Raw genomic sequence first — 24,247 nt, 5'->3', positions numbered from 1 at the left:
ATATCTACAACCATCTGATCTTTGACAAACCAGACAAAAACAAGCAATGGGGAAAGGATTCCCTGTTCAATAAATGGTGTTGGGAAAGCTGGCTAGCCATGTGCAGAAAGCAGAAATTATCCACATTTTATAAATGAAGAAACAGTGGCAAGAAAAGTTTGTGTCTCCACAAAATTCATATGTTAATATCCTCTGCTCTCAGTGAGATTAGAGCCCCTATGAAAGAGACCACAGGAATCTAGCTGGCTCTCTCCACCATGTGAGGACACCGCTAGAAGGCACCATATTTGAATCAGAAAGCTGGCTATCACCAGACACCAAATCTGCTGGCACCTTAATTTTGGATTTCCCAGACCCCAGAACTAGGAAAAAATGAGATTCTGCAGTTTATCAGCCACCCAATGTATGACGTTTTGTCGTAGCAGCCCATAAGGAATAAGGGAGGCTAAATAACCTGACCAAGTGTTTACAGCCATAGGTAGTGGATCTATGCTTCGAATCCACACAGTCTAACTCTGGCTTGTGCTTTTAAAATACCAAACAAATAATTACAAATGTGTTGAGATTTCCTGAGAGCATGGCAGAGAGCAGATGGGGGCAGTGAGGTGATGATGAGCATTTAGAACAGAAGGGACTAGTGCAGCCCTGGGGCAAGAGGAAGAAGCCAAGAAATGAAGAGGTGGAAGAGTTTATCATGCCCAGTGAACCTGAAGAGCACGCCATGTTTGAGACACAAAGGTCGGTGTTGCTGGAGTATTGAGACCAAGAAGAACGGCATGATTTGAACTTGGGCGTGTAGATCAGGGAGACCAACGTATATAGAGTCCAGTGGGCTGTGTTAAATTTCACCATACGGACCTCAAGCAAGAGAGGGAGGGGCTATGCCAGAAACAGTGAATTATCCACCAAAAAGTTGTGGTCTTCATTCTGCGAAGTGGGGCTATGCCTAGGGGGCAGCTGTCTCAACAAGAACTGACTGCCTTTTCCGGCTCCTCCCTTCTTTCCCAAGTGTGTGCACATGATTATTTCTTGCCAAGGAATGTGAATGGAAGTGACACATATTGTTCCAAGGCTGGGATTTTGAAGAGTCAGATATCCATTTTCTGGGTTCTTTTTACATTTCTACTCCCTGGAAGGAGACATCTGTTAGCTCCTAGGTGATGACCAAGCCACAAGGTAAAAGGAGCCTGCCTGGTTCCCTGAGTCACCATTTGGCATACACCTCCATGTGCATGGGATTTATTTGTGAACACGAAGTAATCTTCTACAGGGTTAAGCCACTGCCATACTGAGGCTTATTTGTTCTAGTAGCTAGCATTAGGATATCTAATTACAGGGACTTCTTTGGTATTTTAAAGATATCTGTATGTAGTACTCTCATGGTTTACAAAGCATTTTTTCATTACAAATAAGCAAGGAAGGACCGGGTGGAGTGGTTCATGCCTGTAATCCCAGCATTTGGGGAGGCGGAGGCAGGAGAATCACCTGAACCCAGGAATTCGATACCAGCCTAGGCAATATAGTGAGACCCTATGTCTATAATAAAAATAAATAAATAAATAATTTTTAGAAGCATTCTTTCATTACAAATAAGCAAGGAAGGACTGGGTGGAGTGGTTCACGCCTGTAATCACAGCATTTTGGGAGGCTGAGACAGGAGGATCACTTGAACCCAGGAATTCGATACCAGCCTAGGCAACATAGTGAGACCCTATGTCTATAATAAAAATAAAAAAATAAAAATTTTTTAGAAAAGGAAGGAATTAGATACAGTGCATGTAACTGTGAGGTTAAGTAACATACCCCCAATCATACTGCTGGAGTCTTCACAAACCCATGCACCCTCACCTGCCCACTGGATGTGTATGAGCTCAGGCTCAAAAGTCACACCGTTCTGGTAGATTTGAGTCTCTTCCTCAGCTAATTATTGGCTGTGATTTTTCAGCAACTTACATAGTTTGTCTCAGTTTCCTTAGCTGTAAGATGAGAATGACGTTAGCACTTGTCTAACAGGGTTGCTCTAAGTATTAAAGCTCTTAGTCAAAATCGTGGTGCATAGAGAAGGTTTAATAAGAGGAAGAAGTCATGTTATTGTTATCACTACACCATTATGGAAATACTTACTGTAGACTCCCACCACTACCCCCCATTTCCTAACAGCCCTTATACTTTCTTCTCCAGAAGGGAGTCATCTTCCCCAACATCCACATGGCTCATGCTTGGTTCACTCAGGTTTCTACTCAAATTGCTCTTCAGTGGGTCTTCACAGACTACCCAATGTCAAACAGGCCCCTGCCTTGCCACCCCCTCTTTACTCTGCTCTCCTTTTTCTTCCCAGCTCACATCACCTCCTGATATTTTAGAGTTTTCATATATTAATGTCCCATCTCATTCCACTAAAATCAGAGCACTTTGACAGCAGGGATTTTATCTCTTTATCAGAGCAGTATCTCTGGCATCTGGAATAGTACCTGGCACAAAGAAGGAGACCAATACACATTTGATGAATGAATAAAGGCATAAATGATGATCGCATCACATGTGAGCTATGTTCCAGGTTCTATATTAACTTCAGTTCTTACTGTTTCTTTTTCTTTAGTGGTACCCTAGTGGATCATTCATCAATCCAAAGCTTATGTGCAAATTTTATTCTTTTTCTTCTCTTTAAATGCTACCCACCCCACCTACAAGATTTCTTGTTCCTAATATGCTTCCATAACACCTCTGTTCCTGAGACAAGAGATCTGTAGCATTCCCAGAATGGTGATGGGCCCTGGCTTCAGTGCCCAGACATTCCCTGTGGCATTCATCACCAACACTGTAGAACACACACACTTTCACACCGCCCAAGTTGTCAAAGCCTACAGGTTAGAATTATCTCTCATTAAACTTGACTGGACTACAGGATCATCTTGCTATATGATCACATATTTCCACCAAGATTTTTAGGTTCTATTGTGGTATATTTGATGTATAATGAACTGTATATAAAGTATATAATTTGATGAGTTTTGATACATGTATACACCTGGGAAACCATCATTGCATTTAAGATAATAAATATTTCCATCATACCCCAGAGTTTTCTTATATTCCTTTATGACCGAATCCTCCTTACACATCCCCCTTACACATATATCTCCATATCCAGGCGACGACTGGTTTACTTTCTATCACTCTGGTTAGTTTTCATTTTCTAACACTTGATAGAAATGGAATCATACAGTATAAAATCTTTGGGTTCTTTCTCTCAGCATAGTTATGATTTACATTTATATTGTCAAATGTATTAATAGTTCCTTTTTATTGCTGTTTAGTACTTAATGGTGTGGATATACCATAGTGAGTTTGTCCACTCGCCTGTTTTGATGCTTGGCAAGTTTCTAGGTTTTAGCAATTTCCACAAAGCTGCTACGGTCATTTGTGCATAAGTCTTTGTGTGGGTCTATGTTGTCATTTTCCTTGGATAAATACCTAGAGGTGGGATTGCTGGTTTTTGTGATAGGTCTATTTTTAACTTTTTAAGAAATTACTGAACTTGTTTCCAAAGCAGTTTTAGCATTTTACATTCCTTCCAGCAGTGTGAGAGTCCCAGTGTCCCTGCTTCTTGCCAACACCTGGTTAGTCTGATTATTTTTAGTCAGTTTTGTAGGTTGTAGCGGTATCCCACTATGCTTTTAGCCTGTAACTTCCTAACAATAAACAAATGATTTTCAGCATCTTTGAATGTGTTTGTCATCTTTATCTCTTCTTTGGTAGAATGCTCATTTTTAAGGAGTTATCTTATTTTAGAGTTGTAAGAATATCTAAAAGTATTTTGTATAATCCAGAAAGAAGTTCTTTGTCAGATAAATCTTTTGCAAATATTTTCTTCCAGTCTGTGCCTTGCCTTTTTAATTTCCTTTCCAAGTACCCTGAGTGGAGCAGTTGTGTTTCATTCTCCCTTCCTACTCCTAGAAACAAGAACACAGCAATCTTTAACACTGAAAATGTTATGTAATTTCAGTTCAATGATGAAAAAAAAGTTCTAACTTTAAATATTTCATAGCCAAGCACATGAAAGGTGGCTTTGTTTCCTCAATTTACCTATCTGAAAAATCAAGATAATGCTATTTCATGAGGTTATTGTGAAAGGTGAGTTTGTTTCCTCAATTTACCAATCTGCAAAATCAAAATAATACTGTCTATTGCATGAGAGTGCTATCAGAATGAATAGTAGTAAAATTCTCAGACCCTTGCTTAGCATATAGTAAGATTTCAGTAAGTATTAGCCCTATTTTATTCTGTGATCTTAGGGAACAGAAGTGAGACCAAAGGGTGGAAATCTTAAAGATTCAGATTGTTTGAATTTAGTGAGCTATTTTTCATTGCAGTCCAATTAATGAAATAAAATAAGGCACCCATAGAAGCTGCTGGGCTCTCCATCACTAGGAGCATTTAAGCAGAGAAAGCACAACCATTTGAGCATGTTATAGAAGAGATCATTGGTACATTGAGAAAAATACTGAACTTCTCATGTGTCTCCTGTTCCTAAAAATGGTTTGGTTCCTGGTAGGAGATAAGGATGACAAAGGCATATCTTCATATTTAATAAATATTATATATTATAGTATATATAATACATATTATAAAATATAATGTGACACATTTATACTATGATATGTTATATATAATACTAGTGAGTAATTATAGAATTTATAGTATTGTGTGGAGCACTTAAAAACTATTCTATTATTTAATCAAAGGACCCCTTGAGATACAGGTCAATATTAGTTCTATTTAATAGATCAGAAAAATGAGTTCAGAGGTGTTAGATAGCTTCCCTAACAGTACATGGCCTGGAAAAGGAGGGCCTTGAATGCAGGTTGGCAATGGACTGAATGTTTCTGTCCTTGTAGATAGAATTCATATGTTGAAATCTTAACCCCATTGTGGTGGTATTTAGAGGTGGGGCCTTCACCAGGTAATTAGGTCATGAGGGTGGAGCCCTCATGACTGGGATTACCACCATTTTAAGAAGAGACTAGACAGCTAGCTGCTCTGTAACCCAGAAGAGGGCCTTCATCAGACTCTGACCATGCTGGCACCCTGATCTCAGGCTTCCAGCCTCGTGAACTGTAAGAATAAATTTCTGTTGTATATAAGCCAACCAGTTTATGGTACTTCGTTAAAGAAAGCAAGAAAGTACCATAAACTAAGACAACATCTGTCTAAGTCTATGATTGCAGCCCAGGTGCTCTGTGGCCAGTGAGCCCCTGCTTACTCGTAGGCTATGGGCAAGTGCTGCTGAAACAAACATTTCTCCAACAACTGTGTCTCCATATTCTCTCATATCCCACACCCTCGGCTGTAGCATGTCTCTAAGTCACTGGGAATGAGTACTTAGCTCTTGGTCCACAGCTGCAGAATTCCACTGCTGTTGGCTCAACAGGTCACCCCATGAAGTGGCCAAAGACCAAGGCTGCCATCCTTGAGGTCAGCCACCCAACTCACTCTCCACCTGGCACTACCAGCTGTATCTCAGCTTCTTGAAGAAATGACAGTCACCAGCCCCAATTGAAATAGGTCTTTCCTGGTTTTTTCCTTCTGGCATATGGAGTGTTTATTTGTTTTGGAAGTCCTCAAAAGTGGCAGCTTCCTCATCACACAGCAGGATGGAATGTCCCCATTTGGTGCCTGTCCATCCAGCCCACAATATTTATGCTGTCATTGCAAAGCTGTTGGCCTCTTAGATCCTAATCATCCAAAGATGCTTTTATGGCTTCTAAAAATCTAGGCCTGCTTTTCTGCAAGCAAGTGCCTGCCTCACTGCCATCCTGATATCCAGCTCCTGTTGGCAAAAGAACCATGATGATGTGCCAGATTGTGCCAAACAGACGTTACCTAGCAACCAGCGGGAGCCATCAGGATTCATCCTTGTGTTCCAAACACTGTGTGGAATTCCTTAAGCATCCTGGACACAAATCGAGACTAAAAGCATGCCATGAGGGAGCCTTAAGAGAATGGCTTTGGAGTCAGGCGCACCTTTGTGCAGTCCTGACTTTCAGTGACTACTGTGATCTTGAGCAAGTTACATAACTTTCTGAGCCTCAGTTGCCTAACCTAGGAAATGGAGAACAATAATAGTACCTACTTCATATGAAGTAATGTATTTTGCATTATATCAAATGTAATATATGATGGAAAGGATAATCTTTCATATTAAGTAGGTATTCAACAAATGTTAGTTCCCTTCAAAATACAGTTTTTTCCTGTGTGCTNAGACAAGCCTAAGCCTGTGAAAGACCAAGATCCAGTTGCCCATATCCTATATTAGTAATTCATTGTGTCCTTAAGAAGGTCTCTTAACCTCTCTTGGTTTATTTTCCTCATCTACGCCATGGGAATAATAATAAGTGTTGTTCAGGAGCCCACATGAAATTAAGGATATGAAAAAGCCCTGAAGACCAGAATACAAATGCAAGAGGTGACCTAAATATATAAATATATTGCTGGTAGTATTTCCACTTGAGAGGAAGTAAGCAACACTGGGAAGCTTGCTAGAGATCTTTGTTGAATAGTAGCTTTTACCTTCATTCAGGTACAGTCCTGGTATTCACATTAATGTGAGACATATTTGAAATACATTGAAATCCATATGCTCTTCACTCCCTTGTTTTTTTCACTTCAATCTCTCTGTTATTCCTGGAAATGTATTCCATCTCAGATACCAAGAGAGCCCATTACCAGGAAAGATGAAAGGGTTTCAGGGGATGCAGTTAAACTAGTTAGTCTGGAAAAATTAAGGGCAGAATTACCCAAGAGATGAATGAGAATTAGGCAGCACAAAGTTCCTAGATTTTCAAGTGAAGTAAAGATAAGTTCAAGTCTCCCTGGTCTACCACTTTCTAGCTCCAAGGACTTGTTAAGCCTCAGCCTTCTCATCTGTAAGACGGGCATGTGCTACGATTTATTTTTGCAAGGTTATTGAAAGGATGGGGGTACAAGTGAATATAAAGTGCCTATTAAGGTGTCTGGCACATAGACTATGCACAATATAAGATATATATTAAATAAAATATTAGTAATAGCAATAATAATAACAAATAGTCAGAGGGATACAGAACCCAAACAAGAAGAAAGTTTCCAAATATTTGATCTAAGCAGCAAATATGAATCACTAATAGGAAGGAAATGCAAAAGGTCAAGAGGCAAGGAGATGAGAAATAATAATTTAGGGTGTAGGTTAGGAAATAGGTTTAGGTTCTGGAGCCCCAGCTGAAAGGTACAGACCAGAACGGCCATCTTGGCCACTGAGGGAAGTTCTGTTCTCATGCCTTTGTTTTTACAGGCCACCATTCTCCTTCAGGACTCAAATGACAATCCCCTGCAGAGGTGCCTGATGGAAAATAGGTTGTTAGCAAGAGGGGAGGCCGGGATGCTGTGGGCACAGGGTTCTGACCAATGACAAGTCTGTACTCCACACTTGGAATCGCAACTCTTGAAAGTCAGAGAGTGGGATTTCCCTTAAGAGTTGCCCATGTGACTAAGTACCCCTCAGGTTAGTGGAGTACTTCAGTTTCTTCATAATCAGGTAAAATCTCAGCACATCTAGAATGCCTTTCGGCCATTGTCTCACTGACTTTTTACCTCAGGGAGCCCAATTTGAAGGAGTTGCTGGAAGCAAAGAGAGAGTTTGAAATGAATTCAGACAGTCAGTTGTCAGCCAGACCTTTGGTGGGGATGCTTCCCTGCTTGCTGACTGTGCTGGCTGCCACAGCCACCCGCTAAGAAGCACCTGGCCAGGCAGAGTTCAGAGGTGCAGTTCTGTGTCTGTTACTAATGTCAATGAGAATGGCTTTTGTTTTCCTGTTAAATCTTTTTACTAATTATCATCTATCCGCATCACAGAGTTCAGGGAAATCACGGAGCAGACTAAGACCAGTGCTGCCTATGGGTGCCTTATTTTGCAATAGCCGGCTCTGAGAAAAGTGGTCGGCATTCATCTGTACACACAGTTGTCTTTTCCCTGCCATCGAGGCAGGAAGGTTTTGAATTCGTGATGGCAATGGACATTCTTTAACCTACCAGGAAACCTAGGGCATGTTATTTTATCATATGGAGCCATAATCTCCCCATAGTTTAAATAAGGAGGTAAACAGATAATTACTATGGTTCTCTTAGATTCTAAAAAAAATAATACTCTGCCAAGTGAAATAATTGCCAACTAGAATTGAATGGGTGAGACAGCGGTAGATCTTGACACTTCCACAAAAGGAAGCCAGGTTCAGCTCCTGAGTAATACAGCATGTTTTGTGTGGCCTGCCTGGTTTTTGAAAAGTAACATAATTAAGAGTTGATAGACCTAGGATCTTGATCTTTTTCTCTCACTATTTGCTGTGTGTCTGTGGGTAAGTCACCTTTCCTCTCTGGGCTTCAGGGTTTATTTTATTTTATTTTTTAATTTTAAAAATAAGAACCTTAGACCAGATCACTTCTAAAATCTTTTTATGCAAGAACATTCTATGATTCCATACTGACAAAACTGCAATATTTTATAAAATATTTTTAAAAGATTACAAATACTTTAAAAAGATTACAGTCTTAACTTTATTACATCTTAAACTTTTCTCTATAAAGCCTAAGCCTAACCTCTAACACAGTACCTGATTCACAGCTAGCACTTAGTAAATGGTAAATGGTGGAATGGATAACTCCTGCCTATGTCCATCTTATATTTGCCACTTGTGGCAACTTTCTAACTGTGTGATCATTGACAAATTGCTTCATGTCTACAGCTCAGATTCATCATCTATGAAATAGAGGTAATAATAGTACCTATCATAGAGTTGTTACAAGGGTAAAATGAGTTATTACATGTAAAGTATCTACAATAGGGCCTGGCACACAGAAAGCTCTTGTTAAGTCTTAGCTATCACCCGCATCCCCATCATCATCACCATCATTACCATCATCTCTACTTTATTATTCTTCATACATGTACATTGTCCAGAATCTTCTCTAGATCCCAGTGTCATTTAGTCAATCAGAGATTACTTCCTTTCACTTCTTTTCTTTTTTTTTTTAATTTTACTTTAAGTTCTGGAATACATGCACAGATCTTGCAAGACTGTTACATAGGTATACACATGCCATGGTGGTTTGCTGCCTCCTTTCCCCCATCACCTACATGAGGTATTTCTCCTAATGTTATCCCTCCCCAATCTCTCCACCCCTGCTATCCCTCCCCTGGCCCCCCAACCCCCAACAGACCCCAGTGTGTGATGTTCCCCTCCCTATGTCCATGTGTTCTCATTGTTAAACTCCCACTTATGAGTGAGAACATGCAGTGTTTGCTTTTCTGTTCTTGTGTTAGTTTGCTGAGAATAATGGTTTCCAGATTCATCCTTGTCCCTGCAAAGGACATGAACTCATCCTTTTTTGTGGCTGCAAAGTATTTCATGGTGTATATGTGCCACATTTTCTTTATCCAATCTATCATTGATGGGCATTTGGGTTGGTTCCAAGTGTTTGCTATTGTAAACAGTGCTGCAACGAGCATATGTGTGCATGTGTCTTTATGATAGAACGATTTATAATCTTTTGTGTATATACCCAATAATGGGATTCCTGGGTCAAATGGAATTTCTATTTCTAGATCCTTGAGGAATCACCGCACTGTCTTCCACAATGGTTGAATTAATTTACACTCCCACCAACAGTGTAAAAGTGTTCCTATTTCTCCACATCCTCTCCAGCATCTGTTGTCTCCAGATTTTTTAATGATCACCATTCTAACTGGCGTAATATGGTATCTCAATGTGGTTTTGATTTGCACTTCTCTAATGACCAATGATGATGAACATATTTTCATATGTTTGTTGGCCACATAAATGTCTTCTTTTGAGAAATGTCTGTTCATATCCTTTGCCCACTTTTTGATGGGGTTGTTTGATTTTTTTCTTGTATATTTGTTTTAGTTCTTTGTAGATTCTGGATTATTAGCCCTTTTTTGGATGGGTAGCTTGCAAAAATTTTTTCCCATTCTATTAGTTGCCAGTTTGCTCTAATGATTGTTTCTTTTGCTATGCAGAAGCTCTTAAGTTTAATTGGATCCCGTTTGTCTATTTTGGCTTTTGTTGCCAATGCTTTTGGTGTTTTAGAAATGAAGTCCTTGCCTATGCCTATGTCCTGAATGGTTTTGCCCAGGTTTTCTTCTAGGGTTTTTTTGGTGTTAGGTCTTATGTTTAAATATTTAATCCATCTGGAGTTAATTTTATTGTAAGGCGTAAGGAAGAGGTCCAGTTTCAGCTGTCTCCATATGGCTAGCCAGTTTTCACAACACCATTTATTAAACAGGGAATCCTTTCCCCATTGCTTGTTTTTGTGAGGTTTATCAAAGATCAGATGGTTGTAGATGTGTGGTGTTACTTCCAAGGCCTCTGTTCTGTTCCATTGGTCTATATCTCAGAGGAACTTCCATTCATTTTGGATGGATAATCCTCTTTCATCATATTGAAAATCAAACCTAGCACTTTTTCTCAGTACTTTGGGAAGTGAGTTCTTTCTTGTCTAACAGTGCCCACTTGCCTTTTTTGTTTCTCTCAAATTATTTCAAACTGCAGTATCACGTAGTTACTTTACTTTCAAGTGTCTCACTTATTCTATACTCTTACCAGCTCCTCTCTTTGGCTTGAACAAAGCCCTTCATTGCATCTCCTCATTTCTGAGAGACACCACTAGTGATACCAATGAACACTTTCCAAAGATGCTTGGGTTTCAGCTGAGTGGGGCTCTCATCAGTATCTGCACAGGTCATCATCATCATGGAACATCCTTCTAATCAGTGAAAGTGCATCTTATATATGCCAGGCTCTGTTTGAGGTGCTAACTAATAATTTCAGACCCCAAGTATATCATTCAGGGTCCCATATGTCCAACCATCCGTTGAACACATCCGCATTGAGACCCTTATGTTAGAGGTATAATCATTACCTTTTTTTTTTTTTTTTTGAGATGGAGGCTCACTCTGCCACCCAGGCTGGAGTGTAGTGGTGCGATCTCAGTTCACTGCAGCCTCTATCTCCCACATTCAAGTGACTCTCATCCCTCAGCCTCCTGAGTAGTTGGGATTACAGGTGTGTACCACCACGTCTGGCTAATTTTTGTATTTTTAGTAGAGACAGTTTTCACCATCTTGGCCAGGCTTGTCTCAAACTCCTAACCTAAAGCGACCTGCCCACCTCGCCCCCCCCAAAGTGCTGGGATTACAGGCATGCGCCACTACAACCGGCCCAATCATCACTTTTTATATGTAAACTTTTCATATGTACAGTAACTACTTTTATTGGTAAGTACTAGATGCTAGAAATAAAAGCCTGTATTCAGCACACTTGTTGTCCTTGAATAGCTCTTCCTCTCTTAGGGAGCAGATCTATACAAGGATTGCAGCCTACCATGGTACGGACACTAATAGAGGCATAGTGGCTGAAAAGAATCATCCTGCTCCGAGGTTACATATCTTAATCTATAAGATGGGCATGATCTTCCTCACCTCCTCAGGCTCTTGTGAAGCAACCCTCCAGCTTCTTCTCTTCTCTAGCTACACTTGCTCTCCAGGGGCCTCAGCCAGTCCCAAGGCTGTGGATACCGACTCTCTGCTGATGATTCCCAAGTGGTCACAGCTCAGACCCAAGTCTTGGTAATTATTCTGTATTCCTCTCTTTCTTTCACATCATGTATTTATCTGATAGTAAATTCTGCCAACTCCCATCATCAGACTGTAATCTGATTCTTCCCTCCTCACATCCCATCTACTCTCTTGCAAGCCAGTGTCTTGCCTTCTAGGACCTTTTCAGCAGCCTCCTAGGTCTCTGTTCATCCATCTTTGTGAACCTGCAGTTGGTCTTCTATAGAGCAATCAAAGTAATAATTTCAAACTAAAGTCAGATCATGTCACTCCCCTTCTTGACCCACTGTGATGTGCAGGCCCTTCAAGGCCATCATGATCTGGCCGCCACCTACCACTTTTCTTCTTGTTCACTGTGAGCTACTGATTTCCATATTCATCCTCAAATGCACCACCTCAGATGTGAAGACCTTTTCCCCCTTCCTCCGTTTCTCTGTGCCCCCAGGTATTGGTATTGCCCACCCTTCCTTTCATTTCAGTCTCTGCCGCTATGTCCCTATATCAAAGACCCCTTTTCTACTACCCCAGCCTGAAGTAGCACCTTCACTGTGTTCTACAAACTCACGTTCTTTAATACTCTTCGTAACATCTACCTTTGCCATCTATTATAATAGTTGTTTATTAATTTGTTTATGAAATGACCCTCACCTAGAATGCCAGCTCCATGGGGGCAGAGATGTTGTCAGCTTTGTTCATGTCTATGTCCTCAGGGGGATATGGCCTAGAGTGGGCACTCAGCAAGTGTTTTTTAAATGAATAAATGAATGAATGAGGATTAAATAAGATCATATTTGGAAAACACCAAGCATCAAGTGTTGAGTTTGAGAATTGGTTACTTCTTGCTACCACTACCTCACGGCACCCTTCCCCATGCCCTCTCAGCCTCCCCTAGCCCTGCAGAAGGTGCTGTGTACTCACAGAAGTCCTCACCACCTTCTTTCTTTCAGATGAGAAATTAATCAAAATCTAGTCTCCTGCTATTCCTTTTCTTAAGCTCATTCATTCTGAAATATACTATCCTTCTGTGTTAAAAAGGCTGCGGTATTTATTCCTGTGAGTTAAAAAGAAAAGAAAAACTACAGAAAATGTAGTGACCATTACATTTTACAATGAGTTGATAGGTTGTTAGTTTTTCTTTCATTTCCTCTTGTATTTGGAGATTTGTATCCAAGGCTGAAGCAGAATTAACCCACATGAAGAAGTCACATAAAAGACCCTGTTCAGGGTCTCGTTTTAAATTCTCTGTCTCTGGCATCATAACCACCCTAGCCAAATCTTCCCCAGATCTCCCAACACATAAATCTTCTGCTCTCACCCATTAATGGAGCTCAGCACATTCATTCTTATGCCAAGTTAAGTCGGCATATTAGAGGCTGAGAAGGAACCAGATCACCAGCTTGCAAACATCCAACTGTTCCCAAGTGTGGTGGAAAGAGAAGGGCATTGGCAACAGAGACTTGGGTTCAAATCCAAGATTATCATGTTCATGATATTGGACAAATTGCTTACTGTCTGGGACCCTCTGTTTTATCATCTGTGAACTATCTTCCTCAGGGTTGTTATGAAAATTAGAATGAAGGATCACTCAAAATGTGTTGCTCTGAGATTCGACAAATGCAAGTCTCACCCTTATTATGTTGAGCTCTTCCTCTGACAGTGGTGACATTCATACTCCACCTTTTTGCAGAAACGGACCCAGAGGCCCAGTAATGAGACTTTGAAGACACCCCATTCTTCTTCTCAGGCTCATTCATTCTGAAATATACTGTTCTTCTGTTTTAGCAAGGCCAAGATATTTATTCATCTGAGCTAAAATGAAAAGAAAAAAGTCAAGAAAATGTAATTACCATCAAGTTTTAGACACAGTAGTACACTGAGCAATAATTATTTACTCAGTTTGTGAAAGTGTCACAGTCTTCAAGTCTCAAGAATTCCGGTATAATTTGAAATTTTTTTAACTTAAAAACTATTTTAAAAGAACTGTTTTACAGAAACAGTGCAGTATTTGGAAAAGAGAGGCATTTAATATTTACTCTCTATATATGTTTAATGAAAAAATAAATGAAGTCATGAATGAATAAATATGTAATACAAGCAAAAACAGAACTTCTCTGGTAAAAACAGATGTGAAAGTCTCAGAAGCCTGTGTGCTGGGCTGTCTGTCAACCCAGAAAATAATCTTTGAATTGTGACAACCAGAACCTTGTCGCTTCTTGTAACACAGCCTGGGTACCATTAATCTAGCCTAATACCATTCCTATTGCAGACATTTTTTTTTTCTACAGGATTTTTGATGAAATTATTATCTTGTTGCTCCTTGGGGAAAAAAAAAATCAGTAAAGGGAAAAGCTCATTCTACTTCTGGACAATTTGGAGCTTAAAGAAATGTTTCATATTGACACAAAATTGATCCATTGATTGTAGTTCACTTCATTCATTCATCATTCATTCATTCATTTTCTTCATTTTAAACACATGTTGAGCATTGATTCTGGGTCCTGCCTGAAGTTTCACTCTTGGCTTATACCTTTCTTTTTTGTTTTAAAGGCATTTCTTCTTATGGTGTCACTCACTGAAGATCAATGTAGATTTATACTGAAGGTTTTCTTGAGAAAAGGGAGAATCATATCACAGAATATACAGTAAGAATTTCTTAAAATGTGCTTTCCAAATATTGAGTCTCTTGGACCTGTTCAATACATCACCAACTTAGCTAACCACTTCCTCATGTTAGACACCTGGTTCTCTACCTTTCTTTCCCTGTTTATTCTCCTCCCAAATGGCTTTTTTTAAAAAAAGATAGCCCCAAACCCTTTCCTATATATTTTGATCTAATAACCCTTTTCTAACCTTCTGCTTCGTGCATCATCCTAACCATACAAAAGTTCTTCCTGGTGGCCTGCCCTTCTTAGAATGAGTGGGAAGAAAGAGATAGTAATTAATTTTGTGTTATTTTTAACCCTATGTGACAAATACATTATAATTAATTACACATTTTAAACTATATTTGACAAAAAAAAGAATAAGCTGTGGTCCCAGCCCTCTAATAGTTAATTTTCACACTTAGCATAGTGTAATAAATATTTGAATACATTCATTTGAAAAGTATTTATTGAGCACAAATTATGTGTCAATCACTTTTCTCGGTACTGAAGATACTACTGTCACAAACAAAACAGTCAGCATTCTCTACCCTCATAGTTTCCGTTCTGCAGGAGGGAGATAGACTGATAGAAAAATTAGTAGATAGGCTGGGTGTGGTGTCTCACACCTGTAATCCCAGCACCTTGGGAGGCTGACGTGGGTGAATCACCTGGAACTCCTGAGGTCAGGAGTTCGAGACCAGCCTGACCAACATGGAGAAACCTCATCTCAACTACAAATACAAAATTACCCAAGCGTGGTGGCACATGCCTGTAATCCCACTACTCAGGAGGCTGAGGTAGGAGAATCGCTTGGACCTGGGAGGTAGAAGTTGTGGTGAGCCAAGACCATGCCATTACATTCCAGCCTGGGCAACAAGAGCAAAATTTTGTCTCAAAAATAAATAAATAAATAAATAAATAAATAGATAATAAGTGTGGCAGATGATAATAAATGTAAAAGAGAAACAGAAAACAGGAATGGATGGTGAGGCAGGAGGAGAGCTCGGGTTACCTCATTGCCCATAGAGTCATGCAATGATTAAAATCTGGGACTGAGGGTTGGCCTGGATTCCTGGGCTTATTTGTGCATGTGACATTATTCCTGAGGGCCTCAAGCAAGATGGTAGTGGTGAGATAATGAGCTGATGAGGAGGGGAGAAGTGAGGTCCATGGTTGGCCATCTCTGCTCTTCTGCCAGTGGTATGTGTTCATTCACCACGGATGCTTCTCTCTGTATCCCAGATCTCCTGGGATTCCTTCTGAATTTTCACAGCAGAGGGAGGGAGGAAATACATGGAGCTGTGGAAATACAGATGAGTTTTTGGAGTAATAGGAAAATTGTTGTAATTTTATGCTTAGGTGCCATGAAGAATAGACAGTTGTGTAAAAATGTCCCTGGACAAAAAGGGTATAAAAATGGTAGTAAACTGAGGGGGAACCAAGCAAGACCTGCATGTCCATGTTCTTTTTGGCCTCTCTGTGTACCATTCCTTTCCTCTAGGTATAGGACAGGACACCTATCACATGAGGGTTTTCAGGGGAAAAAGGAAAAGATCAGAGAATGGCCCTTCTAGGTTTTATGCTTTGAAAGAGAAATTCTAATTTCTATGACCCACCTCAGGGAAGAAAGAAGAAAAGGAGACAGAAGGGCCAGGGAAAGACAGAAGGACCTTGTGCCTGAGACCGTCTCAGTCTCCTTCAGTTTGAAGTCCTCAGCATGCCAAGGCACTATGCTTTGGGATATTGTGTCCTGAACCCCAGTGGAGCAAAGAGATGGGGAAGAGTCAATTAGGGAAGACTCCTCAGAGTAGGAGACAGCATAGGAGTCAGCCATTTGCAGATGACAGGGCAAAATACATTCTGCTTGCCAAAGGGAGCAGGAACGTAGGATACAAAGTAAAATCAAGAGATACAACCAGAAAAACGTAAGCTACTATCATGAAGGAATTTTCATGTCATGCTGGGAATGCAGCTTTCACACCACCACCACTGGGAGAACATCAGAGGCCAGAGAATGAAATGTCCAGATCTTCAGAAAGACTCTTCTAATATCTATGTTTTTCAGGCACAATGACACACAGGAAGAATAGAAATGCTTATTCCAGGAGCAAGGGCAGAGGGGAGTAGGGAAGGAGAGGTGGAGACCCACCCAGCCATCCAGCACAATCCCAGTACTCTTCTGCTCAGTAGCCCTGCAACTATGCCAAGCCTCCTCAGCCTGGGGTCTTCTCTCAACCAGACAAAACCTCGCAACTGCTAGAATCAGCCCACCTCAGAGGTGTGCTCTAGTGTTTGGGGCTTTCAAAGCTGGTTTGTGTCCTTTGTCTTCATTGTCCTATTGTCCTCTAGGCAGAAATCAACGTCAAAGTGAACAGGTGTTGCTAATGGTACTAGAGACTAAGAATCAGGAAACAACAACTTCAAAGCCAAAATAATAACATTTAATTGGAAATCTACTGCAAAGAGACTAACCTATGTAGATAATATGCAAATCTTATGCAAATACACATGTGGTCTTTCTAACAATTGTCAGAGCCTCGATTTGACCCATGGGAATTCTTAATGGTAGATGCTAGCATTCAGCTGAGGCTGAGGGCTGTTGATGCACAATTCCAGGTTTTACCTATGTTTAAGCAATAATTAAGAAATATATTGATGGCAACCTGAAATTAATTAGCTTAACTGAATGTTGCAATTGATTGGGTCTTGAGAGAGCCTTGCTCTGAAGCTAAGCCTTGCGGGGCTTGCAGGGGGTGGAAGGAAAACTGAACTTAAAAGTGCCTAGCAGAAATGAAAAGGAATGGGCGAGGAGCCACTGGGAGCATTATTAAAGGGGAAAGATTCTTATCAGAGAGTTGAAAGAGGAATGCTTAAATTTCAAGTCACGCACAGCCGTTCTAGGTCAGACCACTCAGTCAAATGGGAAAAAAATGATGTTGGAAGGCAAGATTATGTGAGATATGGAGGGGGAAGCAGGCATCTGAGTGTCAGAGTGTATCACATTGAATGTGCCGTCACATAAGATGGACGGGGTCCAGCCCAGTACTTGCAGGCCAGGCCGAGGGGCTCCCTACAGAGGCCGCAGGCCACTCCACAGGACATGTGGAGATTAATGGTCAGGAGTAAAGGATTTCCCTTATGGGGTGTGTCTTGTCTTTTATTTATTAGGCATTAATTATGTAAGCTATCAAGTTATAGTAATAAATGGTTTCATTTTCTCCGTTAAAAAAAAAAAAAAACTACATTATCTGAAGCTAGGCAATCCTGAAATTAAATCTCAGCTCTGCTTTTTACAGCATGTCCTTGGGCAAATTTCTTTGCCTCTCTGAGCCTCACTTCCTTTACTGGTCAGAGTATAGATCGAATCTAATGTGAAGGTGGAAAAGCACTAAGCCACTTTGGTACTGATTAATCCCTACTTCATGTTCCTGTGTGGTCCTATGATTTGTAAATGGTTGAGCTGAGGTGCAAATCAAAAGGCTTTGTTCCAAGCCTATCTTTTTTTCCATTAAAGGTTTTTGCTGCTATAAGCCCCTCAGCCCCTCTGCCCTGGTTCTCTTCTCTTCAGAGCAGCTTCTTGAGTTACAGAGACGCTGTCTCCACTTCCTCCCCTCCCATTTTCTCCTGTCCCAGCAGGTGTCCCCACCTATGTCAACAGAGACCTGGCTGTTGAGTCCATCATCAACTTTGCTGTCTGTATCTTACTTTCTCAGGGCTGTCGATGCTCACTTCCCACATATGACATCTCCCTTACACATCTGTGACAATGGAATAATGATATGAATAAACTAGGATACAAAACTTGAATTATGCTTTCCATTTTATTTTTATAATTATATGCATATGCATACATACACATCTCTATACAAAGGGAAAAGAAATGACGTCAGGAAAAAAGCCAAAATGTGTCCAGATGTTAATTCTGGGCATTGTTGGGATTTTTCAAACTGTCCGCAAAGGATATATTATCTTTAACTGGGAAAGATAAGCATGCTTTTTAAAATGCTGTGTGCACTAGGCTAGGAAGTCCATTAACCTGGGTTTCAACCTGCTCCTTAATGCCTCAAGCCCTGTCTCTAAGGAGGATCATTTTTTGTTTCCATAGGTGAGATGGTTTCTCAAGTTCTCCTTTCCTCCTGCATCCTGAGACTTTGAATCATGCCTTCAGCTGCCAGATCTTACTGGATCTGAAATTCTGAAATTCTCAAGGACTGGAGAGCCTTCATTAGACAGAGGCCCCTCTCTGCTTTATTTTGTTAGATTTCTCACTTCCTGGTTTGTATCTTCATTTACAAGGGTCTTGGTATAGAGTTACTGTGAGCAATAAGAAGAGGCTAACAGATTCAGCTGGAGAATAAGAAAGGCAGGCAGAGACAGAGGCCAAGGAGCAGATGGGCAACGCCTTCTTCATGCATTTGATGTTGCAGTGAGGACCTCATACCTGACTCAGCGCTACTCTGGCCCTTCTGGTGCTTCTGTGACCTTTTGTGAACATTCCGGGGAACAAAGTGGTCCAGGTCTGGTATTTGAGAGTGAACACCTTGGAGAAGTGTAAATTCCCCTATCTCAAGCATCCTGTCCCAGGTTTTAACTGCAAGAGAGGCACATTTTGCAGAGAACAACAAACAGCCCCAACTTAGAATATTACAGAAACAGAAGCCCTGTTTTAAAGATTCCCTTGAAGTCATATTTACATTTACACAAATATCTTAAGACATGGCCTTCAATCTTGATGAAGCATTTTCTTCTTTCAGCTGTGAGGATTACATCCGGAGTGATGGGAATTCCAGGCCCTATTAAGTACCTAATCTTATTGACAACCCCTTTGAAAAACAGGAATCATGTAGCTACTCCCCATGACTAAACATACACCTACCACCATCCTGCTGATGACCACCACAGGTAGCTCCAGCTGTAGACTACCCTGGATTTGGAGCAGCTCAGAATCAACTTAGGTTTCTTCAGCCTTAGGTCACTTTGCTCCTGTTTTGTCTTGGACACTCCCAATTCCCTCTGTATCATTGCTTGTGTTTGAGTCATTGCTCTCGGTAACTCACGCGGTATAACAGCTACTTCTATCTAGCCTAGACCTCTTATTAACACAACCACCCCCATCCCCAACTTCACCAGGCTGTGACTCAGTAGAAGTGATGCATCAAGATGTCCAGGTGGTTTTCTTCTTTGAGTTACTGATAAGAATTGTATTACATTACTATATTTACCTGTGTAGTCCAGGATGAATCCCAGTCGATCGTGATAATTCTTTAAATAAAGGATAAAACAGGTTTTCATATATTTGATTTAGAATTGTAGTATCACACTTTTATGATTGGTTTATATGATGTGTATGTATGAGGGTGCATGTGCACCTGTGTGCCATCTAGGTTAGATTCAGGTGTCATTAGCGCCTAGATTGACTGCATTGTGTTCAGATCTTATAGACTATACCTTTTGTCGATTCTGGTTCTTTTAAAGTTTTCTTTGTATCCTATATGATCACTTTGGATGGTCAGTGTTTTAGAATGCATGTCTTGAAAGGATATGCGTTCTTTCTTGAAGGCTGTTTAACATAATAGTTGAAAGGGCAGGCTCTGGGGATTCTTCCCTTAGTTTCAAACCAGGCTTACTCTTAACAGTGACAGTGCCACTGTGTAAATATCTCAGGAAAATTAGTCTCCTTGTGCTTCAGTTTTCTTATCTTTGATATAGGAATAATAATCTCTACCTCATAATAGCTTTTTTTCCAACATTAAATGAGGCAATAGTAAATATTTAGAACGATGCCTGGAACACTGTAAACACTCAATTAAATTAGCTTTTAGTAATTTTTAAGAGATGTATATATAACTTACTAATAATAGTATTCTATGTTTGTCTTTTTTACTGTTAATTCAATATCAAGAAGGTTATTTCTATCACAATCTCTTTACATTTCTAAGAGTTTTTGCTTGATATATTTTCACATTAGGTAACAGCTCATTTCTTGTTGTTTCCATCAATGTAAAAATAACTTTTTGGTCTCATATAAGGCTTTTACCCCGAATTCTACTTTGAAATGTTGCCAATCACTTCTTTCTTTTTGTTTGTTTTGTATGCTTGATAAATATTGGCCTAGCTTTCCTCAATCCCCTTTCCTCTCCCATTTTTCTTTTACCGTTTGACTTTTGTAAGCAGCATATAAGAGTTTTGCTTTTAACCCAATCTGAAAGACCTTATTTTTTATTAGAAGAACTTAAACCATTTACATTTACTGTCATAACTGATGTGTTTGGTCTTATTCCTGTCGTTTTGTTTTATGCTTTCTCTTCTTTATGCTTTCTTGGGGCTTCCTTCTTTTGCTTTCCTTTTTTTTTTTTTTTTTTTTTTTTTTTTTTTTTTTTTTTTTTTTTTTTTTTTTTTTTTTTTTTTTTTTTTTTTTTTTTTCTTTTCTATATAGCCGATCTTATCTTTGTTGTGGTGGTAGTGCTGGTTTTTTTCTGTCTGTGATTTAAAAGCTGAATGTCTGTTTTTAGCCAGTCTTGGGTAGAACTTAAAAAATCATCCCTGAGCTTATATAGTGACAGAAGTGTAATGGCAGGTAGGCAGCCAGGCCTGAGTGTGGAAGTCAATAAAATCGGCCTTAAACCTCAGGGGAACAGTGATAGCTGTAACCTGAGCCACCTTATCGCAGCTGTATAAAGCACAAGCTCCACAGCTCTGCATCATATTTCTGTGCTGCACATGTGGGTCCCAGCCTGCTCATCTAGCCCCATCTCCTATAAGACTTAGTTAAGTACCATGCGCTTCAGGCATGTTGCACTACCAGCCATTTCCCAAACCAGACAGATTCTTAAGTAGGCATCTCCACACTGTGGTTCAGACTGTTTCCTCTTTGCCTGGAAAAGCTCTTCAGGACCTAATGCAGATTGTGTGTGTGTGTGTGTGTGTGTGTGTGTGTGTGTGTGTGGTCTGTGTGTGTGTCATTCTCTTACTGTGCATTCTTCCATAGGTAGAATTATGCAGTAGTACTCACTGGACAACCCTGGCTGGTTTTGAGTTCCAGCTCTGTTACTTGTAGTTCTAGATGCCCTGAAAAAAAAATGGACATGGACCCAAAGTTTTCTCATTGGTACAATAGAAATAATAACATTTCTCCCTTAGGATAAGGACTAAATTAAATAATGAGGTCAACATGGAAAAAGCTTAGCATAGTAAACAGCACAGAGTAGGTATTCAATTTATTTTAAATAAGTGAACAAAGGAGGAAAGAAATATAGGAGGGAGGAGAGGAAGCATTGATTTTTTTTTAATTAAAAAGAAAAAAACACGTTCTGAGATGACGTGCTTTAGGAAGACTAAAACTTATATTTCTGACCACTACTGCCCACTCATTTTCAATAACCCTCCCCTATACTCTCCCCTCTGTCTCTGGGGCAGAGTGGCAGTCATGTGATCCACAAAGCATTTCGTCTGCAGACAACATCTTCATTTATATTGGCCTTCCTTGCAAAGGCCCACAGGCCTAGGGCAAATTTATTAAAGTGGAGTCTATTTATTCAATTTATTAGACAGGAATATTTGAAGGGTTTTCATTTAGAAGAGTGAGTTGATTTATTCTGTTTGGCTTTAGATGGCAGGGCTAAGTCCAATGGGTAAAAGCTACAGGAAGCCGGATTTTAGCTCAACTTAGGATATATCAGAAGGGTTTTTGAAAGAGGATTTATTCATTTAATCATTTGATATGTATTCCTCAATCGGAACCAGAGAAGAGAGAATGACCTTTTATAGTGCTCTTGCTCTGTCTGGGACACTGTGCTAGGCTCTCTCACATACTTTGATATCATGTACTTTTCTTTAATGTATAAGAAAGCTTATTATCCCCCATTATACAGATATCAAAAACTGAGGCTCCAAAAGATTGTCATGTGCCCAAGCTGAACAATAACTATCATGTGATTGAGTCTGACTTAAGCTCAAATCTCTGTTTTATGGAGAATTCATTCTCTTTCCACTTGACTGTGCTGTCTACCAAAACAAATAGAGGATCATATCTGCAACAATACCAGAAATTGGATACAAGACTGAAAAATCCATCAGTTCACTTTTTCCCCGTAATTCTTTCTCCTTTACCTCCCTCCTATCTCTCTATCCCATCCTTGCCAACTCCCAAACAAGCCCCAACACACAGCACAAAATTAAACACTTCACAGTTTAGTCATCGGATTGTGAATGTTGTCAGACCACTTCTCCAAAGCATTGCTCATCACAGGGACACTTCCTCCCTCGCACAGACTCACATGTAAGTGGATTCCTCATTCAGATTTAACTTAGAGGTTTGCTAAAGGCCATATCATGAATGGGACCTGAAAGAGAAGGGTAACTCTTGCCTGATGCTATCTGTGGGAGGATGTACCAACCAGGGTCCCATCAGGAAGCATAATTAATCTCAGAAAGTTCTGGGAAGACACTTTAATGAAAGTACCTCTTACAGAGCTCCAGACAGGGTTGAAGCATCAAGTAAGGGGTGGTAAAGCACGCAAGGCTGTCAATAGTTGGAAGCTATGGCCATTTCCAGGGCTGAAGGAGCTGGTGGGGGTGGTGGGGAAACTGTCATCTGGGCAGGTAGGAACTGTGAAAGAAGGGCTGCGAGGGACCTATATTCCTGGATGGATACAGCTACTGAAGAAAGGGCAGTAAGTGAGGAAGGAAGAAAAGAAGGGCCTCAGTATCTCTCTCTTCCTGTCCCTTGACCTCTCTGAGCTTCCCTTTGACAGAACCCAGCCAGGAACCAGAATGCAATGGAGCCCCATGAAGCTGTCCATAGAACTTAGAGCAGGGCAGAGAAGGGACGAAAGAGAAAATAACCAACTCATTTGGGAAGATTGGATAAGTGATATGGTGGGCAGAACTGAGAGGGAAAACCCATTGTGAATCTCTGTGCCAGAACCTCTTCCTGCTTCTCTGGGCCCAACCTTCAGAAAGGAAGGGGTTAGAAAATTCTGTAATGATTTCTTCTTGAGTCAGCTGCCATTCACACTGCAGCCCCTGCCAAACGCCTTGCTGGTCTCAATATGTCTGAGTCTCTTGGAGGATTTTTTCTGGATAAGATTCATATTCATTCATGCATATAGGTTTACTATACATCATACTTTATTCTAAATACTGATAATAAAAAGAGGAAAAAGCAGGACTGCTGTCCTGCAGCCCATCACAATATGCTAAGGGAAACAGATACATGAATCAGTTATTTCAATGTGTTAGAAATAACATAAAATTATGAATGCTGGTCTGAGGCATATCAGGTAGGTTGAGTAATCCTCCCTGTAAGAATTACAAAAGAAGATTTGGGGTCTGAAGGGATGCAGAGTTTTACTGTAGTAGACAAAGGCAGGACCATTCCTGGAAGATGGCATGGCAAATGCCAAGTTACATAAGGCTGAAAAGAGATGGTGTGTTCAAGGAATGGCCAGAAAGCAATTGTGGCTCAAATATCAGGCACAGATTTTCCAGCGGATCATTAGGCTAGAGAACTTCCGTAATGGGTCAAACCTGGTCAAATTCTTGCTTCTTTCTATATACCACATCTTGAGCAAATGTTTCCAAAGAGGTCAAGTATTGCAGTTCCTGCCTTTTCTTCCCACTGCCTTCTTAGAAAAAGCAAAGGAAAAGAGATCCCAGAGACCAGGGTGCGCAGCTGTGGGAGGAAAAGGGCCTGAAGGTATATTGGGGAAGCTTCTAGTTGTCCCTGTGGCAAGTCCAGGGTAATTTATTTCAGCTCATGTTTCTCCAAAGCCTTTTGTATTCAAAGATTTTTGGGGGCCGGGCGCGGTGGCTCAAGCCTGTAATCCCAGCACTTTGGGAGCCCGAGGCGGGTGGATCACGAGGTCAAGAGATCGAGACCATCCTGGTCAACACGGTGAAACCCTGTCTCTACTAAAAATACAAAAAATTAGCT

The 24,247-nt window shown here is 40.4% G+C and overlaps 1 protein-coding gene and 1 long non-coding RNA gene across 3 annotated transcripts in view; one reads left to right on the top strand and one right to left on the bottom strand.

Annotated features, from left to right (window-relative positions):
• DAB1 (DAB adaptor protein 1) overlaps positions 1-24,247 on the top strand; it is a 902,516-nt gene that overhangs the window by 22,029 nt on the left and 856,240 nt on the right. The gene's annotated exons all lie outside the window — the stretch shown is intronic.
• Positions 3,420-5,838, bottom strand: LOC108314891. The gene is made up of 2 exons (XR_001829712.2): positions 5,548-5,838; positions 3,420-3,953 (listed from the first exon to the last, which is right to left on the bottom strand). It is a non-coding gene; the product is annotated as an uncharacterized LOC108314891 (long non-coding RNA).

This window comes from Cebus imitator, unplaced genomic scaffold (genome assembly GCF_001604975.1).
Source record: "Cebus imitator isolate Cc_AM_T3 unplaced genomic scaffold, Cebus_imitator-1.0 Scaffold163, whole genome shotgun sequence".
Lineage (NCBI taxonomy): Eukaryota > Metazoa > Chordata > Mammalia > Primates > Cebidae > Cebus > Cebus imitator.
The sequence above is the reverse complement of the archived record's forward strand: the minus strand, read 5'-3'. Positions and strand labels throughout refer to the sequence as shown.